Raw genomic sequence first — 23,075 nt, 5'->3', positions numbered from 1 at the left:
ATTCGTAACAATATATAACATTTTGGAAAACACAAAAAACTTGATTATTTAGTAAATAATACACCTAGAATGCTGAAATTTGACATGTGGACTGATATTGAAACTCTTGATAAAGATTTGAAAAAAGTTTTTAAAATGGGCGTGGCACCGCCCACTTGTGATAAAATCAATTTTGCAAATATTATTAATCATAAATCAAAAATCGTTAAACCTATCGTAACAAAATTCGGCAGAGAGGTTGCCTTTACTATAAGGAATGCCTTGAAGAAAAATTAAAGAAATCGTTTAAGGACCACGCCCACTTTTATATAAAAGATTTTTAATATGGTCTTGGACGAATAAAATAAGCTATATCTTTGCAAAAAAGAGCTTTATAACAATGGTATTTCATTTCCCAAGTGGATTTATAACAATAAATAGAAAACACCTCAAATTTAAAAAAGTGACTAAGCAATTTTCTATGTTTCGGGAGCCATAACTCGAAGAAAAATTAACGGATCTTAATAAAATTGGGTACACAAATTTTCCCTATAGCAAGAAATATTTCTAGAAAAAATGGACGAGATCGGTTAAAGACCACGCCCACTTTTAGATAAAAGATTTTTAAAAGGGTCGTATACGAAAATAATAAGTTAAATCTTAGCGAAAAAGAGCTTTGTATTGATAGGATTTTACTTTCTAAATTGAATTATAACAATAAATTGGAAACACTTAAATTTGGAAAAAAACGGGTGTGGCACCGCCCCCTTTTTGTCTAAGCAATTTTCAATGTTAGCCATAACTCGAAGAAAAATTTACATATCGTAACAAAATTGGCTACACACATTTTCCTTATAGCAACGGCAACTTAGATATAAAACAAGTTTAAAAAGTTTAAAAGAGTCGTAGACTAGAATAATAAGCTATAACTTAGCCAAAAATAGTTTTGAATCAATGATATTTCACTTATCAAATTTTATTGCAAGAGGAAATGGGGAGACATTTTTTTTCTAAACGGGCGGTGCCACGTGTTATGTAGAAAAGTAATTTATCTGAAATGAAATGTACAATTGAAGCTCACGCTGAGTATATAATGTTCGGTTACACCCGAACTTAGACACATTTACTTGTTTTCATTTACAATTGGAACCAAAATGTATACATCATTTCTTTGACCTACGTATTATCGCTTGGAGCAGTAAGACTGAAACGATCTTTCCCTTCAATTTATAAGGTCCATCTTAATAAATTTATCGCATAATATAAAGTATCTACGAACATTAGCTGCTCAATAGTGTGGACATAACGTATCGCTGGGCAACTTGCCAGATTAATATCAGCAGCTTAGCATAAAAGCAGTTTAGCGTTATCAGCAGCGGGATAAAAATGTCTACGTCAACAGAAAGTCATTGTTGCGGTCAGCTATTGTCTTGGTATATCTTCCATAACTGTTCATAATACATACAACAAGTTGCAGTTGTGTGTGCATGCTTTGAATGACTTCATATGTATGTATATACAGTGAAATACCATAAGATGTCTTTTGGAAGATAGTTGTAGGTTAACATGTATGAATGTCCGTTCCTTCAAAACCGCAAACGTTTTAAAAGTTCTGCAAATTCCACACAAGTCAAAAAGGTTAACCTTTCTTTCCACAAACAAAATACTAGTCGTAACAAATAAGGAATAATGTACAAAACCTGATTACTTCTGTAAGAAATGAGCAAATGCCTTAGTATAAGCCTTACATTAGTTTAGTTTTACCTTAATATAAAGAGAATTATAAATTAATTGACAACTGGTTCCCTGAAAAACTCTTCAGTGCCAATCGCTGGTATCGATTCAGCTTATATTCGGGTGCGTATCTATCTAATCCGTTTTCCATCTTAGGATAATGACATCTGTTTGCACGTCTAATCTGTCGTGGGTCCAAAACTATTCTAATCTCAGTTCAAATAATAACTACATCATGTTTTGATCCTTAGAATAACCAGTTACAAGATACAGTTCCACAATTAAGGATCGTAAACAATCTTTTCTGAGCTCCAGAACCTGTATCACAATTTTTCGTCACATCCACTGACAATTTCCTTTCGCATATACGACATAAAATATCAGCTACTAATCGCATTTACCATAGATTCGATGCCACCGCCAGCATAGCCTAATGCAGATTCGAAAAAAAAAAAAAAATTGTGAACACATATCACACTCTTATCATCCTCTTATCAATTGGTATCCACCAGCGATAGGCACCTGTTTTGTCAGCCATTCATTCATCAGACATTTCCGCATAAATAAGGGATTTTTTCAGAATTTTCTTTGACTTTTCGCAGAAGAATCAACGAAAAAGTTTATGAATGGCTTAGAATAGATAAAGAGGCCGTTCAGAACTTCACGACGAAGCCTCCAAGAACAAACTTTGTTGCCAACTTTTCAACGAGGAGACCGCATTACTCCGAAGAGAATGCTTAATAGTCCATTGAACCATAACCCTCGCGAATCTCCCACAAGCCGGCCGATCCCAAAGGCAGGAGCTGAAACCTCTTTACAATTATCTATGATAAAGTATATGCAGATCATAACTGGCTTTTCCTGCTCTTCGCAGTACAGTTTATAATGACTACCGTCACAGGGTATCGTAAGTGATACGCAGCGTCCACATTGCTCTTTTTCGAGTAAAACACTAGTCTGTATTGGATAGCCGTGGTATACCGGCCACCTTTTACGACCCGTAGACTTCCCGTTGGCATATTCTAAGCCCCTTACCCGCAGGGAAAGCTACACCCTGACAATCGATCTTCAGCTAGTTCCTCCTTTTTCGGAAATATGACACAGCCCAATTTTTGTTTCATGCAAATCTTCGTTTTTTTTTTTGCAAAAAAGTAATCTCTATTTTCAAATTGTTAGTATATGTTGAATTGGTCACATGGTTTCCTTGTGGTCGTTGTTCTTGTTCTAGCGATAAAGACACGAAGGTTTTGGGGACTGTTATCGATACCAATGATTTTTTCTGGCAATAGATCGTACGTACCGGTATCAAGCACCTTTTGTACCTAAACATCTCGCGAACTATTTATTACGACCACATTGAACCTTCTAGGCCATACCGCCCCCACTCCTAGTTATGTGAAGAACTTGTGGCAGCCAGAACCTCAGATACTAAAGAAACAGCATTCTCCCAGGAAGGTGAAGTTTACAATTGGGTTGAAGAAGCCATAAGTTGCGCTGTCAACCTCTTAAAAGGGTTGCGCTACATAATCCTCTAATATTTAAGTCGGTATTTGGGTATTTATGTCGCCTCTTACAACAGGCATATTCTAAGGCCTTCGTCATGTGTGTAGAACCCCGGAATGCTTAAGTTTCAGTTCCTAATCAATTTGCTCCTCATAACTGAAAACTGCGCCATCTAACGCGGGATCAATCTTCTTAATATCGCATATAAGGTCCTGTCAAGTGTATTGTGCGAAAGATTGAAACATATCGTGAATTGGTTGATTGGACCTTTTCAGTGCGACTTCAATCCTGGTAAATCTACCATCGACCAGATTTTCACAATGCGCCATATCTTTGGAAAAGACCAGCGAAAAAAGAATCGACACCCATCACCTCTTCGTCGATTTTAAAGCCGCCTTCGACAGCACAAAAAGGAGCTACCTATGTATATACCGCTATGTCTGAATTTAGTTTCACCGCAAAACTTATACGGCTGTGTAGCATGACGCTGAGCAACACCATCATTTCAGTTTGAATTGGAAGAACCTCTCCGATCCGTTCGAAACAAAATGGAGGTTTCAGACAGGGTGACACCTATCATGCGATTTCTTTAATTTGTTACTGGAGAAATTTATACTAGTTGCAGAACTTAACCGCTCTGGAACAATATTCTATAAAAGCGTGCAATTGCTGGTATAAGCTGATGACACTGATATAATCGGCCTGAAAACCCGCGCCGTTAGTTCTGCTCCAAACTGGAAAAAGAAGCGGTAAATATTATGTATATTGGAACGATTTTCCGTCATCCCCTTTCAAATTTGGTTGTTGCTCTCATTTTTCTTGTATTTATAGTTCGTAGGTACACGAACAGGTATTGTCAAAACTGCTGCTTTTGTATATTTATGTCTATGTGCTGTGTGTTCATTCAGAACCGAGCGCGGTTTTTACTGATCGATTTTTTAGAAAGATATCAGCTAGTTGCTACGTGTTGATGCAACATGTTGCTACGGATTTACTCAGCGTTTTCACGACCAGGGCAAATAAGCTATGTAAAGATTTATCGTGCAGGGTTGACATGTTATTATGAAATCTTGCGCTGTGTACAGGGATAAATATTTTCTAGGGCACACAAATAGTAATTATTCCAGATATGCTGCAACTTGACTTGTAGATTTATGACGGGTATTCTGACTGGATACTGCCTTTTGGCGTCACATGCCTTTAAATTAGGCTTGGTCAGTGATAGCATATGTAGGAAGTGCGGGTTGAGGGAGGAAACGATCGAGCACGTTCTGTGCTCGTGCCCTGCACTTGCCAGGCTAAGACTACAGCTATTAGGAGTAATACAGCTGTCAGATTTAGAAGCAGCAAGTGGCTTAAGTCCTAGGAAGCTTCTAGTACTTGCCAAGAGGACGGAGTTATTTTAAAACATAGGTCCTGGTTTTTGATACGGTTTTTTTAGTTTGGTCATTAAAGCAAACTTCTGGTAACAATACGGACTCAATCAGTCTATGTGAAGTCCTCATGGACCGGCCAGTTCAACCTAACCTAAGCTGACCAAGGGCCTCTTGTGACCACTTATTTTTTAAGTGCAATTAACTCCAAAATGATCCCTTTTAAAAAAAAAGTTCTAGCTCTTTTGAAGTGTAACGCTATAGACTCATTGAATCTATGTGAGGTCCTCACTGATCAGCCAGTTCAACCTAAACTTTGTTGAACTGTATTTTTGGACTAGCAATCCAACTATCGTTGTCAAAATTATATTAGCAAGCGTTCACGTAAATTAGTGTATATTTAAAAGATAAATAAAAAGCTTTAATTAAATAATTGTACTAAATTTGAATATAAAGCGAAATGCATTAACCGAATACATCTGACTTACATATGGATATTTACATCCAAGTGTACACACTTCCATACATATGCATACTCAAAATAGGGACTTATATAAATAAAAGCAGTCTGCGAGTCCGGCAATAAGCCCTCGGGATTGCATTCGTCATTCAGATGGAATGTAATATTATTAGCACAAAGGAAACAATGCATAAATAGAAAAAAAAACAGCCGACATCAAGAAGTAAACAGCAGACTTTGCTAATTGCAAACATACGTATTTACACTTAACCTATTAGTGCATATTCAACAAAAATTATCACTTCATACATGTAAGGCTTATAACGTTCAGTAAGGATTTAATTTATATTTTTAAATGGTTTTATTCAGCTTGACTCTGTGTAGCGGCCGCTCGACCGGACTTTGTTTACGAATTTTGTAATTAAAATCTAAGTAACTTCCCGATAAGCTACAAGCTTGAAACTTGGAATATAGTTCAGAACCCGATGAAAATGCCAGGTGGCGCAAAGATCTAGATATTGAAAAAAAATCGTATTTGTGGTCCGATTTGGCACATATTTGGAACATATATTACATACAGTCCGGCATAAGTGACATCAAAATACTTCAAGTAAGGCCTTTGGAAGGATTATGTTTTGAGAACTTGGATTGTAACAAATTTTCAGGAAAGAGTCCTTGTAATAAAGGGGCACTAAATGAGCTAAATAGAATGAGAAATAGTAGGCAATTAAATAAAGGTTAGAAAGTTGAAAATAAAATAATTTAAAAAAGCTTTTAAGTTAAACGATTTTATTGAAAACAATACATACATTAAGTAATGATAAACTAAAAGCTAGAAAATAATTAGGTAGTTACTAGGTACTAGTCATTACACTCCTCGTCAATCGAGGGCGTTGATCAGAAAATTGAATAAAAGCGTTTTGTGTGTGAAATTTCTAAAAACATGGGGCGTAGCATAACCTGATTAAGGTTCAGTAGGTTTTGCTTATCTATATATATAAAAAGAAGTGTACGTTTTGATTGTCACTCCATAACTCGAGAATGGCTCTACAGACTGCCATGAAATTTTTAGGAAAGATACAGGAAGGAGAGATGATGGTTAGTTGATTTTGAAATCCCAAATCGGTTTAGCCATATATATATAAAAATCAAATTCTGTGTGTGTGTGCGTTCGCTATGGAAACGTATTTCCCACACATCAATCATCACCAAATTTTGGTTATGGGTTCCTTCGATCAACGGGAAGGTTTTAGGCTAAACATAATTTCGATATATAAAAGGGGCGTGGCACCTCCCATACAAATGGGATCCTTGGTACTGCATACCTGTGAAGGCATACATGCCAGAACATTGAAATTAAATTAGGAGTTATATGAGGTCAATCCCTAACACAACCAAGAAAATGCGGTTGGAAATGGAATCTTTAGTAATGCATAACTTTGAAGGTATACATGCCAGAACATTAAAATTCAGTAAGGAGTTATATGAGGTCAATTCCTACACCACGAAGAAAAGGCGGAATTGGGAAAAAGGGGGCGTGGAACCTCCCATTCAAATGGAATCTTTGGTACTGCATAGCTTTGAAGGTATACATGCCAGAACATTGAAATTCAGTAAGGAATTATTTGAGGTCAATCCTTAACACCACCAAGAAAATATGGAATTGGGAAAAAGAGGGCGTGGCACCTCCCGTACAAATGGGATATATCTGGATGTCGTAATGGTAGGATAATTAAAATTGGTAAGGAGCTATGTGACGTTAAGTCCTAAAACCTCCAGTAAAATGTGGAATGGGGAAAACTATGGAACACCTAAAGTTTGACTGCATTGTTGAGTTTAGCTGTTATGCCTTTTGGACGTTTAGTAATCTGCCGCTGTTAAAAAAATTGTTTAGCTTCAGTCTATCTACATCTTCTATAAAAATCAAATTCAGTGTGTGTGTTCCCTATGAAAACGTGTTTGCTATACTTCGATCATCACCAAATTTTGGCTCGAGGTTCCTTCGATCAAGACGAAAGTTTTTCATATTTCAGAATTAAGAATTTTAAATTTAAATGTTTTTGTTTTTTGGCTATGCCAAAGAACTATCTTAGCTCCCAAAAATGATCATGTTAACAAAATCAATGATCGCATTCAAAACCAATTTCCTGGCGAAGTGACGAAATATATGTAAATCGATCGACACAGTTACAGATGAAGATAAAATTGTGAATTATCCAAATGAATTTCTATACTCCTTAGAACCAAAAGGAATGCCTGCGCATATATCAACTTTGAAAATTGGCTCACCAGTCATGCTTCTTCGGAATGTAATCAAAGCAACAATCATCAGCGGTAAAAGCAATACAATGATATAAAATAAGATAAAATAAGATACAAGAATAAAATGTTTTAACAGAAAATTTCACCAAATATGCGTACAAAATTCAATTCAATTTACAGAACAATAAATTAAATTATCAACAAACAAAACAGAAAAAATAACGCAATATCCATTCGATTTCGGGCATTACAACGTGCGCCTGGTAAAGCTAGTACATATATAAAAATATCAACTGAATAGATATGAGCGGTTGTCAATCAAAAGAAATTTAACGAGACCCACGCTTTTATTTATTTTTCAGATCAACGCCCTATATTGACGAGGAGTGTAATGACTAGTACCTAGGAACTACCTAATTATTTTCTAGTTTTAGTATTAATATTACTTAATGTAAGTAAGAGCGGTATGACCATGAAGGTCGCATGTATTCATAACAAATCGTTCCCGAGATGGTCGGGCTTGGTACCGGAACGAACCGGATCTGCATCCGACAAAGGACCATCAACATCTAGAACACTCTCTAAGCCCTTCTGGAAGTGTCCATATCGCTACAACAACAACAACAACCAACTGAATTTATGACTCCACTTATTAAAATGTTAGCAACTGTTGAATTACAGTTACGTTTTATTATTTTCGCTATATCTTTGGTTAAAGGAAACATAAGTGAAATTCTTTAATTTAAATTTGTTTACATATTTGGCGCTCTTTTTCCTTTATTTTGGTTTCATTCTAGTGAAAAATCGAATAAAAAACTTACCCAATGAGATCTGCCCTGAAATAAGGACAACTACTTAAACTAAGAGCTTAGAGAAAATTTCGAATATAAAATCGCGCAAATTTTTACATTAACTTTTCGTCTGTGGCGCCCAGTTCTGTTTCCTTCAAAGTGAAAAATCGGACTGAAGCTGGGCCGGCTGTGATTCGTTTGAAAAATATTTTTAAATAAACGTCTTAGCAGTGCTGCAGAAGTTTTTTGCTTTCACTGTATATGGTTATAGTCTTTTGCAGAATTGGGCATAATATCAAATGAAAATTTTCTAAATGGCCATATAGTCAAAAAAAAAAAAATATATATATATATATAATTTATAAAGCCAATCGTCCTTGTGACCATTTTAAATGGAAATTTGAAGTGGTCATAACGTCAGTTGACCTTTTGACCCATGATCTTATGTCACTCCTCCGAGTACAGAGTCTCAGCAAAAGCGAGCACATGCCACCACTGGATCTCATAGCTGAATATATAAAAGCCGTATTCACAGTTCTGCAAATAAAAGAACCGCCAAATGGAAATTGGAGGAAGCAGTCATGATATGATCTAATCGAACTATATTTTTAATACTCGATGAATATTTAACTCATAGCAACATTAGGAAATACACATTGTACACTTCCACATGGCAAGAATAGACACGGAAACATGCAACATACTGTTTAGGGTATCACTAACATATTAACCGATAGCTCTAAGCTTGTCGGGAAGGCGAAAGGGTGGATATTTTCATCGGACGTAGAAATGAAAATCTTCTTTCGCTTTCTCGAGCACTATAGCTAAGTCAAGCTGAAGTGTTAGCGTAATACACGGTGCTGTGTGCCTAAAGACGGCAGAATTTTGATAATTTTCTTAGACTGTCAGACTGCGTAAAGGACTTGAACTCATTTCTCGACAAATCAAAGTCGCTCACTGAATGGCGCAGTTCTATCAATAAGATAGCAAAGAAATTCAGTATATGATTTATATAAGAACATCTACACAGACATATTGAAGGCAACTGTAGGGCAGATGAGCGGGCTAGTAGGAGTGCGAGCTTTCACATCCCTCCCGAGAAATATTCGTTACCTATAATCCTATAGTCCATTCCATGCAAGCACGAACGCTAAACGCTACAAAAATATGCTCTCATTAGCACCTCCTACATGCGAGCCATTAAAATTGATTCTTCACTGATCTTGTGGAGCTTACATAGGTCAAAGAAAGGGCGATATATAAATTTATTTACCTCATAAAGTGGTTTCATCCTTTAGGGAGTGGACTCATTGTGGCCTAAATGTCAGGCTGTGATGCAACTTCTCGGCGCAGTCCTTTTAACTTTGCCTTTCTTAACCACAAGATACGTGTTGAAAAAGTAACATGAAGGATGTCTAGAACACGGGAACTCTACATAAAAGCGGCGTTAAACCAATTCAGGTGATCATAGTGAATGTTATTATTATCTCTTTTTATTCATCTGGTCCCGCTCAGCGATTTCTTAAAAAAGAAATTAAAAAGAGAACGACGCAAATATGAAGAGAAGCTCGGCCTAAATATCTAAATAGGTATAATAGGTTTAGTTTGTTTTTTATACCTTTCATGAACATGAAATGGTATATTAACTTTGGTCCGATGTTTGTAACATTGAGAAATATAGAAGACAGACTCACGATTAAGTATACCGAATTGATCAGGGCGACGAACTGAGTTGATATACCCATGTCCGTCTGTCCGTACGTCCGTCTGTCCGTCCGGCTGTATGTTTGAACGCAAACTAGTCCCTCAAATTTTGAGATATCTCAATGAAATTTGGCACAAGGATGTATTTTTGTATTATATTAGTCATTTGTCGGATCCGGTAGGATCGGACCATTATTAGATATATCTCCCATACAACCGATCATTCAGATAAGACGATTTTGGCCATTCCTGCCGCAATTTAGAAAGTATAAGCGTGAAACTCGGTGATATATTTTCTAATATGTCATAGAAGATATTCTGAAAAAATCACTTTGATCGGAGCTATATATAGTATATATCCCATACAACCGATCGTTCAGATAAGGGGGATTTTTGCCATTTTTATTTTATATTTATCTTAAAAATCGTTTACGTATGTACATCTGTTCACTATATATGTAAGTCGGGTGAGGAGGCACTGTGACAGCACGCATATACCAACACATATGGCAGCGCAAATGTAAAACACTCAAGGCGAATAACGAGCGCACAGCCTGAGTAAATTAGCTCGGAGAAAATCTAATAGCGAGCGGACAAGTGAGTCGTAATCAGCCGTCGACCAAAGCAGCCGTCGTTACTATAATTATTCGCTGTACCAACCTACTTTAATTGTAATCCACTTTAAACCATAACTTTAATTGTACTTATTTTTGAATACTCAACTTTGAATTGAATAATAAACGTTATTAATTGCATAACTTTACATTTGGGGGCTCAACCTGCCGAACCTTAATACAAATTGAATCAAACTTATGTAAGTTGCAGCCGAATTGAAGAACAATAGGCAAGCAGTGCAATAAAGTGAAGTGGGCAAAACAGTACTTCTACAGTTGCAGTTCAGTCGCAAAAAAAAAAAAAAAAAAAAAAAAAAAGGGTCGTTGATCGGTCAAAAAAAATTCCGTTCAACGCATATGACTCGTGCTAGTCGCCAAAGCGCAGGCGATTCAAAAAACACCACCAAAGTCAAAAAGCAGACAAAGCAGGTAGAGGAAGTGAGACGGCGTTACAACACACGCTCAACAAAGCAGGCAACGAGGTGGAGAGAATACGCTCAGACAGCTTCCAAGAAAGTCATGGCCGAAGCAGAGCAGCAGAAAGCAGTAAAAGAAGCAGCGGCAATGGCAGAACAAAACAAAACAGTGGAATGTAAGAATAATGAATTGGTACAACAGCTGGTGCAATTGCTTACATTGAAAATCCAAGCAGACGAAACAAAGCAGGCCGAAACCAAAATTACGGCAGAAAGTTTTGGCAAAATTATACCCGAATTTGATGGAGGAAATATGCCAGTGAAACACTGGTTTACTAACTTTGAATTAAACGCAGCTGCATACGGTTTGAACAATGTACAGAAGTACGTGCAAGCAAGGGCGAAAATGACGAAAACTGCGAAACTTTTTCTTGAATCGGTAGCTGTTTACGAATATGGTGCAATGCGCACAATGTTGGAAGACGAATTTGACAAGTCAAAAATGTGTAGTGCTGATGTTCACGCAGAGCTACGAGAACGGAAAAAACAAAAGAATGAGAGTTTCCACGAATATGTGCTGCAGATGAAGAAATTGGCTACACGTAGTAATATAGACACGCAGTCGGTGATTCGTTATATAGTTGGTGGACTGCAATTAAAAGACGAATTTAAATACAACCTTTGGAGCTGTAAGTCATATAAGGAATTGCAAGATCAATACGAAGTTTACGAGAAAATAGTTTTGCGGGAAAAAAGCAACAAAGAGCATAAAGGGCAAGTACACGTAAACGAGAAGCGTTCGCACATTTCAAGCGAAAAGAAAACACATTGCTTTAACTGTGGCGCTACGGATCATATGCGGAAAAATTGCCAAGCAGAAACAAAGTGTTTTCGTTGCAATAAAAGTGGGCATATGTCGAAAGACTGTCCAACTGTAGCTGCTGCTGTAAACCTGGTTCATAATTCGAAACGCTGTAAAAACATAAAGATTAACAACGTCGAAGTAAGCGGGTTAGTAGACACGGGCGCAGATATAACTATTATGAAAAAAAGTACATTCGAAAAAGTTGGTGGAGGTGTGCTGCAAACATATATGCAACAGCTTCGCGGCCTCGGTACTAAATCTACAAAACCAATTGGGTGTTTCGTTGCTGAAGTAGGTGTTGACGACTTACTGACGCAGCAAAAATTCATTGTAGTATCTGACAAAGACGTTATGTATGATGCGCTACTGGGTTACGATTTTATTTCGAAGTTCAACTTGGCGGCGACGGCAGATGGATATAAGTTTTCTCCACTAAACGTGGGGGAAACTTATGAGGATCTTAATCAGATAAGTATTTATAATGTAACCGACACAAATTCTCATGTTGATGTTCCTCCGCAGTACGAAGCCGAAATTCGCTCCTTGATTGCCAACTACAAGCCAATCGATTATGTTGAGGAATGTCCAGTTGTATTGAAGATCATTCCGGAGGGTAACGTTGTCCCGTTCAGGCACGCTCCAAGTCGCATACCATTCCACGAAGTTGAAGCAGTCAACAAGCAAATTGATGAGTGGCTTAAAGCTGGAATCATAAGACAGTCTACGTCCAACTTCGCCAGCCGCATGGTTATCGTGAAGAAAAAGGACGGTACGTGCCGCATTTGTGTGGATTTTCGAAAACTTAACTCGGCTGTACTAAAAGATTGTTTTCCGGTCCCTATAATTGAGGACGTACTCGAAAAGTTGCAGAAGTCGAAATTTTTTACGGTTTTGGATTTGGAAAATGGGTTTTTCCACGTCCCCATTGAAGAGAGTAGCAAAAAATACACCGCTTTCACAACAACAAGGGGGCTTTACGAATTTAATAGGGCTCCGTTTGGCTTCTGCAACTCTCCCGCCGTTTTTATACGTTTCGTTAACTACGTCTTCCAGAATCTAATAAATAATAACGTATTAGACTTATATATGGACGATATTATCATTCACGCAGAAACAGCTGATGATTGTCTTCGTAAGACAAAGCTGGTTTTTGCAACGGCAGCAGAACACGGTTTGAAAATCAAATGGCCAAAATGCCATTTTATGCAGGCATCTGTAAGTTTCCTGGGTCACTTGGTTAAAGATGGATGCGTGTGGCCAGGCAAAGAGAAAACGGATGCGGTTAATAAGTTTGCAATCCCAAAAAATGTTAAGGCCGTGCAGTCGTTTTTAGGCCTAACGGGATTTTTTCGAAAGTTCATTAAAGGATACTCACACATCGCCAGACCATTAACAAATCTACTACGTAAAGACTCTGTGTTTGCTATCGGTCCAGCTGAAGTCGAAGCTGTACAAACGCTGAAAAATTGTTTGACTAAAGAGCCAGTACTAAGGTTGTACAACAGAAATGCAAAGACTGAGGTACATACAGATGCGTCGAAGGATGGTTTCGGTGCAACACTATTGCAATGGTATAGCGGCCAGCTATACCCAGTGTACTTCTGGAGCAAAAAGTCGACGGGGGCAGAAGCGCGACAGCACAGTTATGTTTTGGAAGCGAAGGCGGTATACCTCGCTTTTAAAAAGTTTCGTCACTACCTGTTGGGTATTCATTTTAAGCTAGTGACTGATTGCGCGGCGTTCAAACAAACGTTAAGTAAAAAGGATGTACCCCGAGAAGTTGCCTCGTGGGTGGTTTATTTGCAAGACTTCGACTTTAGTGTAGAACACCGAGCAGAAGAAAGGTTAAAGCACGTTGATTGCCTCAGTCGATACCCACAGCAGGTTATGATAGTAGCGTCGGAGTTGGCGGCTCGTATTAAAAAAGCACAGCAAGAGGATACAATGACTAAAGCAATCGCAGATCTACTGGATAGCCGACCATACGGAGCTTTTAAAATAAAAGGTGGGCTGTTATATAAAAATATTGAGGGTAACGATCTTTTGGTGGTTCCAAAGCAGATGGAAAAAGAAATTATTGTCGATGCTCATAATGTTGGTCACTTTGCGGTGCAGAAAACTATGCATGCTATACAACAAAATTACTGGATACCACACCTGGAACAAAAAGTTACGCAGGTAATCAACAATTGTGTGAAATGTATCATTTATAATAAGAAGTTGGGTAAAAAAGAGGGTTATCTGCACGTAATTGATAAAGGTGACCAACCATTGCATACGTTGCATATTGACCATCTGGGACCAATGGACGCTACCTCAAAGCAGTATAAATATATCTTGGCAATCGTCGACGCGTTTACCAAATTTGTGTGGCTGTACCCCACAAAGAGCACAGGTTGCGAAGAAGCGGTTCAGAAGCTGGAGTCATGGTCTGCGGTTTTTGGAAACCCCGCACGCATAGTTACCGATAGAGGTGCCGCGTTCACGGCACATATGTTTTCGAGCACGTAAAGGAGAGGGGTATTGATCACATCTGGAGCACTACCGGGGTCCCACGTGGAAACGGACAGATCGAAAGAGTGAATCGAACGGTTATGTCGATTATTGCAAAGCTCTCGGCAGAAGAACCTGCAAAATGGTTCAAGTTAGTTCCAAAAGTACAGCAAGCTATTAATTCACATACTCATGCGTCTACAAAGCGGCCGCCGTTTGAACTTATGTTTGGTGTCAAAATGAACCACACATGCAGTGATCAGATACAACTTTTACTCGAGCAGGAGCTATATGATGCATACGACGAAGGGCGGCACAATTTGCGGCAAGAGGCGAGGCACGAAATCGAGCGCGCTCAGAACCAATACAAAAAGCAGTTTGATAGCAAACAAAAGAAGGAATACGGGTACAAGATCGGCGATTTAGTAGCAATACGACGCACGCAGTTTGTAGCCGGACGAAAGCTGGCTAGCGAATATCTCGGCCCGTACGAAATCACACAAGTTAAACGAAATGGCCGGTTCAACGTTAGAAAGGCGGCAGATGTAGAGGGGCCCTGTAATACGTCCACGAGTTGCGATAATATGAAACTTTGGAAGTATACAGTCAACAACGAAGAGCTTTTGTCATCTGAGGCAGATGACTAATCAGGGTGGCCGAATGTAAGTCGGGTGAGGAGGCACTGTGACAGCACGCATATACCAACACATATGGCAGCGCAAATGTAAAACACTCAAGGCGAATAACGAGCGCACAGCCTGAGTAAATTAGCTCGGAGAAAATCTAATAGCGAGCGGACAAGTGAGTCGTAATCAGCCGTCGACCAAAGCAGCCGTCGTTACTATAATTATTCGCTGTACCAACCTACTTTAATTGTAATCCACTTTAAACCATAACTTTAATTGTACTTATTTTTGAATACTCAACTTTGAATTGAATAATAAACGTTATTAATTGCATAACTTTACATATATTTCTTATCTTATACATCCGATTATTTGGAGATTACGAACGGCATAAGATTATTGTTCAGCCCCATTCATGAAAGGTATGAAGTCTTCGGCACAGCCGAAGACAGTCCCGCCCTTACTTGTTTTTTATTAAGAAAATGTTTCGAATGAAACTAAATGTTTGTCAAATCAAATGAAAGTTCTTTCAAATCAATTCAAACTTCTTCTCAAGTCAAGTAACAATATGATTTATCACAATTATTTACACTATTTTTTGCTGTTTACTTGCATACATATGCATGCACTTGTTACTCATAGCTAAGTACTAAGTTCTGATTATTGTAATATAAAGTAAATATGTGTAAGCAAATTGCAAGCAAAAAAAGTATAACGAATAAATCAATGTGGGCTATGACGAAGCAGCCGCAAGTGTGGCCGGCACAGTTGCCAACAAAATGAGCTAAAATTCGAAACAATTTGATTTCGCATGAAACTTACCTCGATTGATTTTATGTTTTTATTTTTTTGTATACCAAATTGTTCGCTGTTGTATTATTTTTTTTTTGTGTTTGTGATATTTTTATTGCTTTTGCATTTTCGGAAAATTTAACAGTAAACAAAGCGTATAGAGCACGATTTTCCAATATAATTTGAAGGTAACGTGTTGAAGTTGTTTATAATAAAATCTATTTATACTTATACATATCTATGTGCTTAAGTATCTGAAATGTTTTTGTTTTTAATTTTATGCCCTGATCTGTTGATATTGAAATTACCTGTAAACTGCAAAGATTGTTTATATTAAACGCGTATATTTGTATGTTTTCATTTTCATCGATGAACACATCACAGACTTGTTTGGATTTCACTTTCTTGTTGTGAAAAAAAAAAAAAAATACATTTAAGATTTTTGTTCAAAAGAAGATACAAGTTTTTTTTATCCTTTCATGAACATGAAATGGTATATTAACTTTAGTCCGATGTTTGTAACGTTGAGAAATATAGAAGATAGACTCACCATTAAGTATACCGAATTGATCAGGGCGGCAAACTGAGTTGATATAGCCATGTCCGTCTGGCCGTCCGTCTGTCTGTTTGAACGCAAACTAGTCCCTCAAATATTGAGATATCTCAATGAAATTTGGCAAAAGGATGTATTTTTGTATTATATTAGACATTTGTCGGATCCGGTAGGATCGGACCACTATAACATATATATCCCATACAACCGATCGTTCAGATAGAAGGATTTTTAACAATTTCTCCCTTAATTTAGAAAGTATAAACGTGAAAATCAGTGATATATATTTTAATATATAATAGAAGATATTCTGAAAAAATCACTTTGATCGGAGCTATATATAGTATATGTCCCATACAACCGATCGTTCAGATAGAAAGATTTTTTACAATTTCTCCCTTAATTTCCAATATAAAATCGTTAAACTTGGTGATATATATTCTAATATATCATAGAAGATTTCCTATAAAATTCATTTCGATCGGAGCTATATATAATATATATCCCTTGCAACCGATCGTTCAGATAAGGGGGTTTTTTGCCATTTTTTATTTTATATTTATCTTCTAAATCTTTTAGGTATGTACATCTGTTGACTATATATTTCTTATCTTATACATCCGAAAATTCGGAGATAACGAACGGGATAAAATTATTGTTCAGGCCTGTTCATGAAAGGTATGATTCGGCACAGCCGAATACAGTCCCGTCCTTACTTGTTTTTTATTATTATTGGGCCTGGAGCAACCTTTGTGAATACTTATAGACCTATTGTGCATGACCTTCAGACTAGTTTTTTATGTGGAGGGTTTTAATGTATCTAAGTACCTTTTCAGACTTTTTATTCCATATCACATAGGGACTAAGAGTCACACCACCTAGATGGGAGAGTCTCTGCCTTGCCAGAGCGACGCATTCGCCGAGAATATGAACCGGCGTTTCATCCTCTATCTTACAGAAACGATAAATTTGAGTATCGGATTGATTCACCTTACTTAGGTGATATTGTAGACCACAGTTTCCCGTATAGTACCCAGTGAGAGCTCGTAGGTCCTCTCTGCTTAGATTAATGAGTTTGGCTTATGTTTTCGTTGCCGTAAGAATAAAAAGTTTGGTCTGTCTTTTCCCTGGGCAGCCAATTCAGTGACGTCTTAAATATTTTGTTTCCCAGCTACTTATGGTCTCCCTGGTGTGTGCTTTTGTGAGTCCACAAAGGGGCTCTGTACGATATAATGCCATTATATACCTGATGTCTGGAAACCAATCCTAACAAAACCTTATTTTCGGCTCACAGGTCATTAATAATTTCATTTCAGTCATCCACTAATTTAATGTAACTGTGTAGGATTTCAAGGCACGCAGAGGTGCCTGGCTATCCGATATAATGTAGATACTCCTCGAAGATGAGCTGCTCCGTAGACATTCTCCACCGAAAGATAATAGTTAGAACAAGTAAGGAAGGTTAAGTTCGGGTGTAACCGAACATTACATACTCAGTTGAGAGCTATGGTGACAACATAAGGGAAAATAACCATGTAGGAAAATGAACCGAGGGAAACCCTGGAATATGTTTGTATGACATGTGTATCAAATGAAAGGCATTAAAGAGTATTTTATGAGGAAGTGGGCCATAGTTCTATATGTGGACGCCATTTAGGGATATAGCCATAAAGGTGGATCAGGGTTGACTCTAGAATGCGTTTGTACGATATGGGTATCAAATGAAAGGTGCTAATGAGTATTTTAAAAGGGCGTGGACCTAAGTTTTATAGATAGACGCCTTTCCGAGATCTCGCGGTAAAGATGGACCAGGGGTGACTCTAGAATGCGTTTGTACGATATGGGTATCAAATGAAAGGTGTTAATGAGCATTTTAAAAGGGAGTAATCCTTAGTACCATAGGTTAACGCCGTTTCGAGATATCGACATAAAGGTGGACCAGGGGTGACTTTAGAATTTGTTTGTATGATATGGGTATCAAATGAAAGGTGTTAATGATTATTTTAAAAGGGCGTGGGGCTTAGTTCTATAGGTGGACCCCTTTTCGAGATATCGCCATAAAGGTGGACCAGGGGTGACTCTAGAATTCGTTTGTGCAATAGGGGTATCAAACGAAAAGAGTTAATGAGTATTTTAAGAGGGATTGGGCCTTTCTGGACCAGGGGTGACTCTAGACTTTGTTTGTACGATATGGGTATCAAATGAAAGGTGTTAGTGATTATTTTAAAAGGGAGTGGGCCTTCGTTCTATAGGTGTTCGCCTTTTCGAAATATCGCCATAAAGGTGTACCAGGGGTGACTCTAGAATGAGTTTGTACGATATGGGTATCAAATTAAAGGTATTAATGAGAGTTTTAAAAGGGAGTGGTGGTAGTTGTATATGTGAAGGCGTTTTCCAGACATCGACCAAAATGTGGACCAGGGTGACCTAGAACATCATCTGCTGGATACCGCTAATTTATTTATATATGTAATACCTGCCAAGATTTTAAGGGTTTTTTATTTCGCCCTGCATAACTTTTTCATTTTCTTCTACTTAATATGGTAGGTGTCACAACCATTTTATAAAGTTTTTTCTAAAGTTATATTTCGCTTCAATAAAACAATCCAATTACCTTACCATATTTCATCCCTTTTTTCGTATTTGGTATAGAATTATGGCATTTTTTTAATTTTTCGTAATTTTCGATATCGAAAAATTGGGCGAGGTGATAGTCGGATTTCGTTCATTTTTCATACCAAGATAAAGTGAGTTCAGATAAGTACGTGAACTGAGTTTAGTAAAGATATATCTATTTTTGCTCAAGTTATCATGTTAACGGCCATGCGGAAGGACAGACGGACGACTGTGTATAAAAACTGGGCGTGACATCAACCGATTTCGCCCATTTTCACAGAAAACAGTTAACGCCATAAAATCTATGCCCCTACCAAATTTCAAAAGGATTGGTTAATTTTTGTTCGACTTATGGCGTTAAAAGTATCCTAGACAAATTAAATGAAAAAGGGCGGAGCCACGCCCATTTTTAAATTTTCTTTTATTTTTGTATTTTGTTGCACCATATCATTACTGGAGTTGAATCTTGATATAATTTACTTATATACTGTAAAGATATTAAATTTTTTGTTAAAATTTTACTTTAAAAAATTTTTTTTTTTAAAAGTGGGCGTGGTCCTGCTCCGATTTTGCTAATTTTTATTAAGCGTACATATAGTAATAAGAGTAACGTTCCTGCCAAATTTCATCATGATATCTTCAACGACTGCCAAATTACAGCTTGCAAAATTTTAAATTACCTTCTTTTAAAAGTGGACGGTGCCACGCCCATTGTCCAAAATTTAACTAATTTTCTATTTTGCGTCATAAGTTCAACTCATCTACCAAGTTTCGTCGCTTTATCGGTCTTTTGTAATGAATTATCGTACTTTTTCGGTTTTTCGAAATTTTCGATATCGAAAAAGTGGGCGTGGTTATAGTCCGATATCGTTCATTTTAAATATCGATCTGAGATGAGTGCTCAGGAACCTACATACCAAATTTCATCAAGATACCTCAAAATTTACTCAAGTTATCGTGTTAACGGACGGACGGACGGACGGACATGGCTCAATCAAATTTTTTTTCGATCCTGATTATTTTGATATATGAAGTCTATATCTATCTCGATTCCTTTATATATGTACAACCAACCGTTATCCAATCAAACTTAATATACTCTGTGAGCTCTGCTCAACTGAGTATAAAAACATCGAAATGTATAGGATATCGCCAATGCAGCGACTGAATTGAAAGTCGAGCATATCGCGAGTAATTCGATATTTGAGAATCTCGCGAGCCTTACGAGTAATTCGAGATTCGAGAATCTCGCGAGAAGCCCTGTTCTTGATATCTCGTTGAAAAATAAAATATTGCGAACAAAATTAACATCCTGAGTTCAACTCCCGGGCAAAGTTATAGCAAAAATTTCGAAAAACTAATCGGGGTCACCCATCGGAATTGTTTGGCAAACACTTCGAGCGTATTTCTGCCATGAAAAGCTTCTCAGTGAAAACTCATCTAACTTGCAGATGGCATTTGTAATTTGTAAGAGAAGCTCGGTTTTAAATCGTTTCGCAAGTTATCGCGCCATGCATTTGTTTATTGCTAATATTGTACATCAGCCGGCTTTCGATATCCCGAATGCGTACTCAGATACTTTCAATGTACATACCATGCAAAGCAGAACTAACCGCTTAATTTTCCAGAAGTGTTATTGAAGTTACAGCAGCAGTATTTCAAAATATTTTAATTTCCAAATATCAGAAACTTCAACATTTTTTATTTGGGTTCAGGCACACAGAATATCCGAAGGGAAAAAAAAATAATAAGAATAAAAACATATTTCAAGATATTTTTTTTTTTTTCTTCAGAAACGAAAAAAATTTAGATAACTGTAAATATTAAAAGTGCAAAGCTAAAAATATTACAGAATAAAAAATATGATTTGCTATCAATTAAAAATTTAGTAACAATTAATTTTTATTATTGTTGCATGGGTAGCTAATTTAGTTCTTTCCAAATAATTTGAAATAAGTAAATCTAAAAATCTGAATTTTTTTCACTATTTGTTTATCTAATAATTATTTGGGGCACTAATAACTTCAAAATTATATTTTACCACGTCACTAATCACTTTTTTTTGGGCACAATGTATACTTAATTAAGTAAGTTCAAAATGCGATTAATAATTTATTTTCTTAGTAATATTTTTGAAATTAAAGTTCGCTTATTGTTTCGTTTTTCTGCCGAAAATACACGTTTTTATTTAATTTTCTTAGCTATCTAATAGCACTGTGCGATGTTCATCATTTAAGAGCACAAACAACGAACCACCTAAATGTGAATACTAAAAGCACCTTGCCACACTGTCGACTCAGCGGTATCGAGCTCTGTTCTATATTATGTACAGGCAGCGTGCTAAAATGCTGGCAAATACACTGGTAGTCGGAGCGTCATATGTGGGAAAGTTTTGTATGCGCTGAATGTTACCCGTAATCAAAGATAAGGAATACCAACTAGCTTGCAATGAACTAGTCCAAGAGCACTGGAGCTAGAAGTGTAGTATCCCACTCATTTATGACCCCCCTCCCATGAGTCGAGTAATAAGCAGGTATGCAACAGCACCCTTAGAACCAGCTGAACTAACAGTTTGATTTTTTTCAGCACAATTGTAAGGCAGAAATGGAAAGAGTTTACAAAGCGTTCAAATTGAAAACACAGTATGAACATAAATATTAGAATTTGTGTCAAGTTATATATTAGTTGTAGAATACGAGCCCGAGCTCTCTTTCTGTAATAGGTCGCAGTGGTGTGGTGCCAGCGTACTCCGCCTGCGACACCGAAGAACCTGGCAGCATGTCTCACTCAAAGCAATACCAAAACAATAAGACAAATGTATTTTAATTAAGAAAAACCTTTTTCTAAACGAGGTCGCCCTCGGCAGTGGTCTGCAAAATACTGCGATTACATTTCTGCCATGAAAAGCTTCTCAGTGAAAATTAATCTGCGGAGAAGCCGACATCGGGAGTCGTCATAAAACATGGGATTACATTGTCATTGCCTAACTGCCTTCGTAACAAGCCACGCCAGCTATTCCTCTTTCCCAATATCTGAAGCCAATTGAAAGCAGCAAAGGAGGTCTTCCTCCGCTTGCCTCTTCCAACTCAGTGGAGGTCTCTCCTTTCCTTCCGTAGAACTCTTCTCTCGTACACTCTAAAAGCCATCTCATCTTCTCTCGGCACAGTCCATGATACCAATCCATACATCTGGACAGGTATTATGAGCGACTTATAGAGTGTGTTTATTTGAAATAGGATTTTAATTTTCCATAACCCAGCCCAAAGTACCACTTTTTCGCAAGAGTTATTCCCCGTTTGATTTCCAAGCTGACGTTGCTTTTGCTGTTAATGTTAGTTCTCAAATAGTTGAAACCTTTCAATGTTACTTACACAACAAAAGCAATAGGAGTAAATATAGAGAAGATGGAGCAGAAAAATATGAGAAAGAGAAAGTGTCATACCTCCTTTGATACTCGCCGGCGGCATACTAGAACCATCAAATCTGCTCTTGACAACATCCTCAATTCCGAGCCATACATCAGGAGAGACATGATGAGAGACTCATAAATTTGTTCATCGAGAGGGGATTTTACTTTTAAAATGCCTACTTAGTCCAAAGCATACATATTAAATCCCAATTAGAATTAGCAATTGATGCAAATGGTTTATATTCACTAATTCATTAAACAATTAGAAATGGTTCACCTAATTCCCATTAGATAATTGAAATTTTTATACTAATGGTAAATCTAATTGCAATTAGTTGCCATTGGCAAAAAAAAAAGTGGGTTACCTTTACAATTAGAAATCTAATTGACTTCTGCTAATGCAAATAGATATTCAATTAGCTCGAATTAGAATCAATTATTTATACTTATTTACATCATTATTCTTTCACTTCAATAATTCTTTGAAAAAAATTTATTTTTATCAGAATAATTGATTTTAATTCGAGCTAATTGAATATCTAATTACATCAGCAGAAGACAATTAGATTAGAAATTGTAAAGGTAAACCAATTTTTTTTTGGCTAATGGAAACTAATTGCAATTAGATTTACCATTGGAATAAAAATTTCAATTATCAATGGGAATTAGTTGAACTAATTCTAATTATTTAATGAATTAAAGAATTTCGCAAATGAAGGTTAATTAGCAATCATTAGCATTATCTAATCATTACTTAACATCTATGGTCCAAATTAGCACTTGTTGTTGTTGTTGTAGAGTGCTTCGCCCCATTCAATAGGTGTGACCGATCACAAATTGTTATCAATATCCTCTAACAGTAGTCCAAGGAAATTTACTGTTTCA

The 23,075-nt window shown here is 37.0% G+C and overlaps 1 protein-coding gene across 6 annotated transcripts in view; it reads right to left on the bottom strand.

The window, feature by feature from the left end:
- Window positions 1-21,035, bottom strand: part of LOC137250896 (frequenin-2) — a 287,641-nt gene extending 266,606 nt beyond the window's left edge. For 2 of the 6 annotated variants that reach the window (XM_067784581.1, XM_067784585.1), the window contains exon 1: window positions 20,823-21,035. The gene's annotated coding sequence lies outside the window, so the exon portion shown is untranslated. Of the gene's footprint in view, window positions 1-15,642; window positions 15,928-20,375; window positions 20,576-20,822 lie in introns of those variants that run through there. The other 4 variants (XM_067784578.1, XM_067784576.1, XM_067784580.1 and 1 more) reach the window with 4 other exon arrangements.
- Between the last annotated feature and the right edge of the window lie 2,040 nt (window positions 21,036-23,075).

Source organism: Eurosta solidaginis, chromosome 4 (genome assembly GCF_040869045.1).
Source record: "Eurosta solidaginis isolate ZX-2024a chromosome 4, ASM4086904v1, whole genome shotgun sequence".
NCBI classification, from domain to species: domain Eukaryota; kingdom Metazoa; phylum Arthropoda; class Insecta; order Diptera; family Tephritidae; genus Eurosta; species Eurosta solidaginis.
The sequence above is the reverse complement of the archived record's forward strand: the minus strand, read 5'-3'. Positions and strand labels throughout refer to the sequence as shown.